At 40.3% G+C, this 12,067-nt stretch overlaps 1 long non-coding RNA gene across 1 annotated transcript in view; it reads right to left on the bottom strand.

The window, feature by feature from the left end:
* LOC127537638 (uncharacterized) overlaps nt 1–12,067 on the bottom strand; it is a 161,426-nt gene that overhangs the window by 145,713 nt on the left and 3,646 nt on the right. The window contains exons 2-3 of the long non-coding RNA XR_007947419.1: nt 9,140–9,242; nt 8,252–8,395 (exon numbers count right to left, since the gene is read on the bottom strand). This is a non-coding gene — a long non-coding RNA (uncharacterized LOC127537638). The remainder of the gene's footprint in view (nt 1–8,251; nt 8,396–9,139; nt 9,243–12,067) is intronic.

Below are 12,067 nucleotides of genomic sequence, written 5' to 3'. Positions count from 1 at the left end.
CTTTACATGTGAAAGGGCTGTTGTTTAATTTGTAAAACACTGCTCACCAAAGCTGGAGCAAAGCAGGCAATTAGAGGCTCTTCTTCCTGAGCACTTGACTGTATTCCTTTAACCTTTACACAATGATTTATGTCAAAGGATTTGTCACCTTCGCAGTGGGGCCTTCGCACACAGCTTTTCAAAACACACAATAGGGGGAAAAAGGAGGGGAAAAAACTTAAAATCCTCCTGTGAGGATTTGGGAACTTATATAACTCCCAATTATCAAAACTTCTTCTTGCAGCCTTTGCAGGCCTCCCCTCTGTTTGTAAGACTCACAAAATATCTACAGTGCCACTGAAGAGTGTATAATGCCTGTGTGCCCACATGACTGGCGAAAACACTCCTGCTCTTTCTGCCCCGCTGAGTCCTGCTGCATAATGGGGGTCTTGAAGGCTCTGGGCTCAGAGCAGGCCTGCCTAACAAAGCCTTGGTGGCTTGCAGCAGACAGGAGAGTGTGTTTGCGCGCTGGTTGCCAAAAACTAATTTTCAGGAGGTTTTCTGTGGGATGCAGTGGCAGCAGCATGACAGTGTGAGGTTTAGATATCTTGGTGAGCGGGGAGGGCTGGGGTTGAGATATGTAGGTCTTTTGTGGAGGTCCAGAGAGTCGGTTCAAGAAGAGGAAGTTCACAAATTGGTAGTTCGGAATACATTTCAAAAGTAAGCAAGGTTTGGCTTCTTCTTCTTCTTCTTTTTTTCTTTTTTTACTTTTTTTGTTTGTTTCATTGCAATTCCTACATTTCCTCCGCTCCATCAAGCAGATATTGGAATTAATTTCAGATTAACCAGTGAGAAATCCACTTTCACCCAGCTGTCAGCTAGTGCAGTATTTATTTCACTCACTCTGTATCCGTGTCTCATGAGCATTTTTATCCTCTGTCCCTTTCGCCATAGACTTTCTTTTTTTGCTCCACAGTAATGTACCTGTTTACCTGTTGGGTGGTCTTGAGCTGGGCTAAACTAAAGCCCCAGTCCCTGCAATCTAAGTGTAGAGTAGCTGCTAATCCGATTTCAGGAAACAGCCAAGCCCCCACCTCCCTACCCTACAGCCCCCTCTTGCCTTTCACCATCCCAGCTTACCACGTCTCCTCAGAGAGGGAAGGAAGTAAAAAAGGAAACGAGCAACAGCGAAGGAGAGACGAATATTTAAACTTGGGGTTTGGTAATTGGAGTGTTTTTCAGCTAGTACTTTAATAATTCACGACTACATAACCAGGCCTCTTATATGTCTCTGGCCCTTTAATAAGGTGTGACACTGAGGACATATTACCTGCTCACTGGCTGGTCTCTCCTCTGAGTCCACTCTGCCCTCTTTGGGACGTTACTGAGGCCAAACATAAAGCCGTGTTTCATGGTGCTGGGGCTTATCTGGCCTCTGAAAGTATGTGAGACATGCCAGGAAACAAAGAAGCGTCTCTGCGCCCACTAGCTGGATGAGCATATCCCTTTCACAGGCCACACATCTCCCTGGCTTTACTTTTTTGACGGGCTCGTGGCGATTTTAGTGGAAAGAGAATGACCAGCACAGCGTACGGACCAGCTGGATGTCAGTCTCCACCGTATAGTCAGTCTCATATGGTATGTGTGACTATGCCTCAGTGTGCTTTGAGAAAATTCTAATTCCATTTTCTGTTTTAGTACACTAAGGTGACCAAGCTGTTAATAAATTCAATTTTAAAAACTGCATTTCAAGAGTTTCAGATTTGAAATTTAGCGAAAAAAAATACAAAAAAACAACAAATCATTAACTCAACAGTTCTGGATTCAAATGGAGGTTGTTAAGATTTTAACGTTTCTTTTCAAGGTAATTTCCCTGCAGCTTCCTATTTCTTTGAACGAATGCTTTACGAAAAAAACAGAATGCTTTACTAAAAAAACAGAGACAATCCAATTACTGCATTTAAGATTTAATTTCTTAAGTAAAAGTAAAATTATTAGAAGCGCAAATTCCGTAGAATAGATCCTGATGGGTTGTTAAATTATTGATGCGGCATCTTGTTGTCTCAACCTATATTAGAATATTTCAACAGATAAAACAATTATCTGTGAAGTAATTAACTACAAACACAAAAAACAATAAGTTGAATCTGAGAGCAAAAAAAAAAAGAAGATATATGCAATAAATACTTAGTTTCGACCCATTTCTTTCACTGCTACCCAAAGATTAGGGAGTGCGAAATGATTAAGCAAATGCTTCATTTTGCATGACCCATATATACAGCGTCATTGTGAGGAAAGAATTGGGCCAGAGTGACAATATACTACAGGCTGATAACAGATTCTGCTCACCCTAAGGAAAGCATGGCCTCAACTGGCCAAACGTGAGCAGTACAACTGGCAGCACCTCCCAGCGTTCTCTGCTTTTGTACAGACATTGACCAGATAGTAAAAAGCCATACAAAATATACAATACAATAAAAATGCATTTTTTTTTCCCAATACATTTTTAGCTCTGATTTTGAAGCACAGAACAAATTGGATATCGGTGTGGCAAACACATTGCCCGGTGAAGGGGCATGAAGGTGGATAAGACATGAATAAATGTGCTGTAGTATATCTGACATGATGAAATCCCTCAACACACACACACACACACACACACACACACACACGCATACATTCGCTCACTTACACAAACACTGGTGTTAGGATAGCGTGTGTGACATGAGGGGATCGGTGTCACTGTGTCACAGATGATCCCTGGTGTACTGTCTGACAGCAGACACCCTCAGGGCCCTCCTTTACTGCTGAGGATACAACAGTCCATACGGCATCTGTCGTACCCACTGAAAAACAAGTGAGTGAGTGTGTGTGTGTGTGTGTGTGTGTGTGTGTAGTGGAGGGTGTGGGTCTGTATTTTACATGAATGTTTCTCAGGGCACACTGGTGTTTCTGCATGTGTGTTCATTTCTGACTACTTCATGTATTTTCTTAGTGTGATGCTAAAATTCGCCAAAAGGTTTCTTTGTTATAGAATCCACCTCCTGCACCCACCAGTGTTGTTCCTGCTCATCCCAACCTTCCAGCTACCTGCCAGTGTGGCTACCCACCAGATTAGCTCCCATTCTCCAGAGTTCCTTCTGTGTTTATTTGGCCCATCTTTAACGACAGGTCACTGTGGTTGCAGCCACTAATGACCTTGGTCTAGCACTCCTGCCACAGTAGGATTGCTCCATAAATGGTCAGTAAAGACTGAGTGTCTGAGGGTTAACAGCCCCCACTGTCACAAACAAAGGTAAGTAATAGTGACTTGGTTGTGATTGTGGTCGGGCTTCTGTTCCTTCAGCTGCAACTCTTTCCTTGGGTTCTTTTTAGAGAGAGCGAGGCTTTATTGCCTGAATTAGGAAGATAGTAAACTGGTGTTCATTTTCTTTGTTTATAGGATATAGTGAGAATATGTATTGCTTGTTGGTTTTTTGGTTTGTTTGTTTTTTTATTGTATTTGCTGGCATTGGTGTTGTATGTGTGTTGCATTTGTTTCTGCAAAACAAATATACAGTACTAATAAAAATTTCATAGACAGACAGACAGACAGACAGACAGACAGCAACTCTGTGACAAAGACAACAACCACGGCAAAAAATTTGGGTATCGAAATTGGCATTAAAAATAAAAGATTATATTCACCATTACAAATGCAACTTTGTGCAAAAGGTCTCTGATAAAATGCATCTTAAAAGCATAACTGCAGATACTCTGTTCAGATGGGACACAGAAGAACTGCACAAACATTGATCAAACCGTCAAAAATTAATACTGTTTAAGTACATATCCCACACTTTGTGATCTCCTTGGCACCCTAGATTTTTCCTGTATAGCCTCACAGAGCAACTGGCATGGCAGTAAAAGTTAGTCTTGTTAAAAAAAAAAAAAAAAAGATTTCTTCCATTCTTTTCTATTTCAATATTATAGTAAGGCCTTTGAATATGTTGTAATTTAAAGGGTATATAGCAATATAAACAAATAATAAAGTCCATGATAAGGTTCATGTATTAAATCAGCAACATTTTAAAGTTTTCAAACTCAATAAGCAATGTCCAAAAAGGCGAAAGGCTTATTTGTTTAACTGCTGTGTTTTTATTAGCGCGGCTGAGGAAAGTGCTGATCCAACACTTCTACAGCTGCCGTGAGGAGAAACCTCTTGAAAAGGCACCAAGTGGCTCGGTCCATTCCCTGGGCAGACACAGACAGACTGCCGCAGATTAACTGGTTTTCTTAATGTCTCCTCCTTGGCGAAGTTTCTTTCAGAGGGTTGAGAGGCAAACGGGCCTCGGTGAAAGACTCACTCCCCATTAGTGGAGGTAAATGGCTCTTCTGTGAGCAACCGGTTAAAGCAGGGTGGGATAAAGGACCTCTCCACACACTTCTTCAGCCAGATTAGAGAGGTGACTCTTGTCTCAAGGATGTCAAATGTTTATACGTGCACGGGGAGCGCTCTACCGTAGGAACCACAGCAGTGTCACTATTACGTTTACCACCAGGAATTCACGAGGCTCTTGTTGTCAGCAGTGGAGCAGCTCATGATGATGCATTCAAAAGTCTACTCGTACAGCAAAGTTGTTGTGTTTTTAGTGTAAGTTAGGCCTTGAACCCTGCTTTAATGTTTACTATAACCACTGCTTTAGTATCAAATCTTAGAATAAATCAGCCTGACATCATGCAGCTCTGAAAACAAAAATTCTGCCATTCAAAGGAATAGAACAACATCTAAGATAAAGACAGAGGTTGATAGTTTGACAATTTGATATGTTTTTTAATCACTTACAGTTTGGTTTGAGATGCCAAACTATTACAATGCATTTTTTTCTATACCACTACTTTAACTCCAACTCTGCCTCACTTCTTGAAGGTGGAGGAGAAGGAGTGGACTGCACCTAATAGCAGGTTCATTGCTTCCTTGCCAGCTACCAGCCCCTGATTGCATTTCAGCCGAGAAGTAAATACTACATGCTCAGTTACCAGGTGAAATCAAGCAGGCAGATGTGTCTGCAGCCTCAGTAGATACTCGCTGGACCCTGCTTCTGTCTACCTGTGCCACAGAGTTTCTCGCCAAGTCAGCTGCTGCTGATCCATGTTGCTGAGTAGGTACTGGTGTGTATATATGCGAGTGTCTGCTAGAGAGAGTAAACTGGGGAAAAGGTATAGGAATAATTTAGCTGACTTAGCCTGATTTTAAGAAATAAACAGGTAATGCAGGCTTTAAATTTGTAAGATCTGAGAATCCATGTTTTAGGCGATTGCACACAATCACACAGAAATGAGACTAAAATTCAAGAAAAGAACTCCAAGTAGTACAAATAGTTTTAGATTTCCACCTACATCAGGCCTGTTTGTTATGAAGAGAGCAGCAGAGGTATGTTTGCCAGAGAAAGGGTGAGAATACAATAGCCCTCCTTCCAAGGGTCTGTAACTATAGACTCTAATAAAGTCACTGCCTGCAAATAAAGAACCACTGCTCAGCTCGTGTTACAACAACAAGGACGGCATTATACAACTCGGCTCTGTTTTGAAGCACACCACCAAATGTTAAAGAGCAACAAACAGAGCACAGTATCAAATATTGATGGTCTAGTAATGCGCTATTTTATTCTATTTGTAGAACAGCTGATAATGACTTTATATTATTGATGCGACTGTCTACTGATGAATAGTTTGATGTAATATTGTATAAGGTTCCTTCCTTTGGGGATAGTGTGCTTTTGTGTGTCCTGGAGGATGGCTGACTGATGTTAGTATATGAACTTTCATACACCTATGCTTTCTGATCTGAACATTGGCAGACTTATATTGATTCAGGGAAAATAAATGCATTTCTATCTAATCACACTTTATAAACAAGTTAGGTCTCTGACATTTGACGTACTGGTTTGTTCATTTTTTTCTAACAAGTTGTGGGGAAATTGTGAAGACTTTGATCACTGCACTGCCCAATTCAGGAGCATTAAGTGTCAAAAGCTTAAGAAAAACTTGACATAGAACATATTAATGTTTCTTTAAATCATTGTAATCACAGAAAAGTGGGGCGTGGTGTTTGTTTGTTCAGCGCGACATTGCTACAAATTAAATTGAATTATTATAAAATTAAATGAAAAGGCAAGCGGAGTTGTTTAAGGTAAAATATTCAGATGTAACAGAGTTGAGAAATATTCCTCTAAAATGATAACTTCCATTCATAAACTCTCGTCTTTACTGCGTCAGCAGTTGCCTACCAGTCAAAGTTTGAAGGAGACACTCTTTGCAAATTTCAGGCCTCCCCGCTGCTAAAGGTTGTGACCCAGCTTTTTATTTTTCCCGGGGCTGTTGGGTTAATGAAGTAACAACAAACTGGGCCTGCGGCTAATTTGGAGTGGCACTTCCTGGCCCCTCCTGTCTCCACGAAGACGTATTTCATTTTCTCTTATCTCTGCCTCGGTCATGTGGCTTTCCGCATGGACGCCCTTGTCTCCCCCAGTTGCACGAATAATGGAAACTTCGTTAATGTCATTAATCTGCAGACCAGGACATGAACCAAACACGTTTAACCTTTCTGGGTTTGCCTCTGCCACGAACCTGTAGTGACTCGGACCGGTGGGACAGTTACTGCTCACTGTGACATGTAACGATTCTCTTGTCCACCTCAATTTTCAGCATCTTATTTAGCCACACAACAAAAACGTGAGTCATATACAGCATCACAAGGCTTCAAATCAAGTAAACTTGATAAAATGTTTTTTTTTAATGTAGAATATTCCACAAGGTCTCCTGACACTAAAGTTTCAGTGGGAAAATGATCCCTGCATCTCTGAGTTTACATTGAACATTTTTTCTAATCACTTGAGTGAATGGGTGTTTATAGATGACAGCACTCTCACTTCCACCATGCACATTTAAACAATGGTAATGTCAAAAGACTGCTTAATGACTAATCAGGTGGCTGTGATTCATGCCTCGTTCGAAGCTCTTATTCACGCATTCCACCAGCGCCATGAATGGACACTCAGCCCCGCATGTCATATACTTTCATTCATAAGAAGAAAACAGGAGAGGGGGAGTGAGGTTGGGAGAAAAAAAAAGAGAAATCTCTCTGGTAGGATGGGTAACCCAGGGGACATTTTCTTTTGTGTGGCGCTCAGCTTATGGGGCCAAATGCCAGCAGGCTTACCTCGCCACTGTCTGTCTGTGTGTGTCCCCTTTTCCTTTGCACACAGTAATTAGGAGGATCTTAATGGAGAGGGGGTTTATTAGTGTCTGAGGAAGGCTTTAAACGTCACTTTAATTAAGGGGGATTCGACAGACAGCTTGTGTGGCGATGTCACCCGTTTTATAAAATCCTTGTTTGGGCACAACAGGAAAATAGTAGTGGGTCTTTAAAAGGAAAGGGGGGAAAAGGCTTTCCAGAGGAAGATCGTCTAGACCTGCGGTCAGAGGCAGAATAGATAGCCTGACCCTGGCTGAGCATTAAGATGACGATCATTATCTGCCGAGAAATTCCACATGTGTGCATGCAGAGCGCGAACACACTCCCTCAGGAGGGGGGAAGAAAAATAAAAAAAATCAGACAAACAAACCCGCCTGCACCTCTGAAACTGTTTCACTCAAAAGATAACCTCACTGCTAAAATTTTGGGGGGGATTAATTTATTCTCAGCATATCCTATGGCCATTCATGCAGGATATAAAATCCTAGATTATTTCCTGCTTGGTTAACCCGCATCCGGCCAGTCCCTCTCACAAAGCCATTCTAATGTTGCCATTAGTTATGCTCCTCTGGTGGCCAAAAGATTGATCCCGGCGACTTGGAAACCAATAAATGTGTACATGAATGGCAGAGAGAGATAACACATTTCCCACAGATAGTAGGGAACCGATCGGTACAGAAACATGATTGGAAAAAGATGATTAATGATATAGTATGTGAAAATAGCACAATAATAAGAACATTCAATTCAGAATTAAATACGATCGGCTTGTTCTTTTTCTTTTTTATGATGCTATGTTTAATTTATTGTTTGCATTTTCAGATGTTGTCTGAACTCAAAAATTGCAAGAATTATTATATTTCTCTAGTTGTTTGACAAAAACTACTCATTTTATATGTTTTTGTGTTAATTAGTAATTATTAAGTTTTTATTTTAGATCTTATTTGATGGGGAAAAGTCAAAAGGAAGAGTTTCAGTAAACAACAAAAAAAAGGAAACTAGCATCCCACCGACCAGAAGACAGCATGTACTCACTCATAAAAGCTGGTGTTGTCACAGACATCATGAGGCTATAAAAGTAGAGTCTTCCACAATAACTGCAGCTGCTGGGAGCCTGCAGAGGGGATCTGATAATGGGCCTGAGGGGAAACGACAATGTGCTCAGGGACCAGGGATTGTCTGGAAGACAGATAAGAAGACACAGGAACAGGTTATCAGCTAGTTTATGAGGTGTCACTCTGCTCAAACATTCACCTGTTCCACCGGAAAATCACACAGTCACAAACAGGCATCCCATTAATTCACACATCGGATCTTGCTGTAATGACTCATTTAAATGGAGGCATGTTTTGCACCTTTTACATAATGTTAAGATTGTTTTATGCAGGATTTGCTATATTTTATGACATTGGAAAGAAGCTTTTTTTTAAAAAAGAAACTTCTTATGTACGTAGAAGGAAATTTTAACTGAAAATAGCACCTACACTGGAGGTAATATAACAACAACATTTGAACTGTAAACCTGTTACTTTCTGGTCAGTGTGCAAACTGAGAAATGTTTCACATCCAGTCGTCAGGAGAATTGATGATGTGCTTCAAAACAACTCAGAACAGGCTTTTGAAAGTCATTTGTAAACATGTTGATTTTCAGTTTTAAAGTTGAGGCTCTATTTTTTTACTTGTCACTGAGAGATATACACGTTGTCCAACTAATTGTCTGTAATGATTTAACAATGCACTAATTTTGCAGTTCTGTGAAACAAGCATGAAAGTTTTAGTTAACTTGTCTGATTTCAATTTTCATAATTTAATATAAAGAAATGAATTGTTTTGGAAAGAATTATTTTGTGTCCTGAGTGAGCGATGCTGTCAAAGAGTGAGAAAAAACAGAATGAAGGAGCAGTTTGAGTGATGGTAGCTGACCTGCGGAGTACAGGGAGGTGATGTGCCTTGTGGGGCTACTGGACAGGCGCTCTCAAAACACTTCCTGGTAGAGAACCGTGGCGTTCCGGCACCCTGGGCCATCCTGAGAGAAAGTCAGAACACAAAGCTTTAGTTGACAATACATTTCAAGCACCAAAACAGCAGCCTTTATGCTGTTTACAACATTTAGCTTAAGTTGTTTTGCAATGATTTTTAACTGCTTCATTCTTTAAGTGATACAAACAAGACAGAAAAGAGGACTGAATTAGTTTTCACGCAAAGAGGAATCGCTTTTTTCACAATAAAATTGTTCAAAACAATATGAGACAATGCCAATTTCTCTTCTCATCTGACTTCCTCCATTCATGATAGCAATCACAACGTCATGAATAATTGAAGAGCATTTTTTGCTATCATCTTTTAGCAGCTAGTCGATAACGCTAACGCACGGGGACTGTATGCTTACTGAAATGGTTAATTGCAAAATGTTGCTAAAAAACTTTACTTTGTCATATCACTCACAGTGCAATAGAGTTCACATTAAATAACTTGGTTGCATGCCTCAGTGTGCAGACCACGACGTCGGTAAAACGGAGAGAAAATTTCCTCTCCATAAAAACATAAACACAACCTCCTGGAGGTAGCTCAACTGCATGGGTACATTCTCCAGATTTTTTAGCATTATTCTTTCACCCACATAAATGATCAAAACAAATGACAATCTCTGTGCAAAGAAGAGACGGAGCCCACAAAAGAGAGTCTGACAGCCATTTCCACAACAGATGTTTTTACAGAGGGGTGTCTTCTCTCCGCTGAGCAGTCTCACACATGAGAGACCCCCAAAAGCTTCAGAGAAACGTCCAGAAAACCAACATGTAAATTTGTAACTGCCATGTCACAGACTGGCGGGCCCACGCCAATTTTATTTCTTTAGGAGGGGAAAAAAAGGCACGTCCAAATATACATATCAGCATGGACGATTTGAAAAGGTGGAGGGATAGAATTCGAACTTCAATATCAGAAAAAGACAACAGACAACATCGTTATGTGTTATCATGAAAAGATAAGTCCCTATTGATCCGGGTTGTGGGCAAAGGCTGCACTATTGACAGGAAGACAGAATATGTCGGAGGGGCGATATTTCATACATTTGGCCTGTTCACTCCATCACTGTGAGAGGGTGTTTTTTCTGGGCTGTATATAATAACACGTGTGCTCTTTATTTCCCTCAGATCAATGGTAATGCGAGGGGGCCACACAAGATGGATGCCACGGGCAGGTTAACCTATCGACTGCTCAACAGAGACACACAGACCAAGACAAGGGAGACCGATCCATTTACTGAGATGAACCCAAGCTAGTTGTGTTTTGAATCGCTCTGCTTATTGCACCCATCTGTTGTAGCTCGACAAAACTTCTGCAAAACTGGAACACAAACACTGCATTCAACATCTCCTGTTATTTACCTTCATAGGTTTATCTACTGTTTGTACATCTCTGAGGAGCTGTCTGTTTCTGTCTATTAAATATATGATTTTTCAGATTGATTTGGAGATGACAGTAAACGTCGTCCACGCTTTCTGTCTAATGCTGCACTCTTGTGAATCTTAAAGCTGGTTGGAGAATTTGAAGGGGTTGAAAAAAGTGCCAGTGGGCTGCCTGGTGACCATATCCTGGAGACAGGATAGGAGGCAGACGGGAGGGCAGGCTAGCCCACACAGGTGGCCCGGATCTGGATCAGGTCAGCCTCGCCCTCGGACAACAAGCCAGCTAATCTCACTCTCATGCTCCAAGTTCTTGTAAGTCACTTACCGACGGCTTTTCATAAAGAAAAAAAAGTGTGAAGGTAAAATTTAATTAAAAACACATGATAACTTTGATCTCACTAGTGTTGTTAATACTGTGTTTTGTAAAAATCTACACACTTTCACTTGAAATTATATGATCTTTAAAACCAAGCAAAGAAAGGTGAAATTATTAGTAAGGCTTAGATTTGATTAAAGATTGTGAGGGAGGCTTCATATTGTAAAAGTTTCGATTAATTAAAGTGCACTGTGCTTGAATTCACCCTGTAAATGCACCTTTTGTAGTGCTTTGGAACAGATATGTTGAGTGTTTCAGGGTTTTTTTTAAACAAATCTGTCCAATGAATGTGCTGATCCCATCTCTGCTGCACAGGTGATTCAACTGAAAATATCAAATAATTCTGTTCCTTTCTATTGTGGATGCAATGCTATGCGTTCACTGAGAAAATACAATAAAATCTAAATATGAAGTCACTCTGGCTGAACTGCAAATCGAACGTTAATAGAAGAATACGGTTCCAACAGACAGCTCCGAGCATTATTGTCTAAAGTTGGGTAAAGGGTAATTAATTTGGCAGTAAATCATTCAGTGTTTTGGTGAGCCTGATGAGAACTGTAAAATTATTTTCTCTCTCTCTCTCTCTCTCAGACATCGCCTCAGCCAACCCCCAGTCTCTATTGTCTGAGTGAAAATGGAAATCTGTGCCACCAGTACAATATCCACATTATGTGCCCTGCCTCGACATTGTTGCATGACATGCTTGATTGTACCCTGGCATATAAGAACAGAAATATATAAACATACCATTAGCACAAATTAAGGTTTGCCTCCCACTTACATTAATGAGTAACGAGTGAGGTCTTTTAATGATTTCTTTCATGTTTGAACAAAATACCTCTTAGACATTTGTAACAATGTGTTTTCTTATGTTTAAAAGCAAAAGAAATGCATTAATTTCCAAGCTAGTTGTAGATATGTTGTTTGGACAAACTACAGCAAACTTGCTTTAAATATATTATATAAAAGTATGCAGCTACATTTACTTACATATTATCTTTCTGCCACATACATGCAAAAACACACAAGAATATGATTTTACTAAATCTAATCTATTTATATTCA

Source organism: Acanthochromis polyacanthus, chromosome 15 (assembly GCF_021347895.1).
Source record: "Acanthochromis polyacanthus isolate Apoly-LR-REF ecotype Palm Island chromosome 15, KAUST_Apoly_ChrSc, whole genome shotgun sequence".
Taxonomy (NCBI): Eukaryota; Metazoa; Chordata; class Actinopteri; family Pomacentridae; genus Acanthochromis; species Acanthochromis polyacanthus.
The sequence above is the reverse complement of the archived record's forward strand: the minus strand, read 5'-3'. Positions and strand labels throughout refer to the sequence as shown.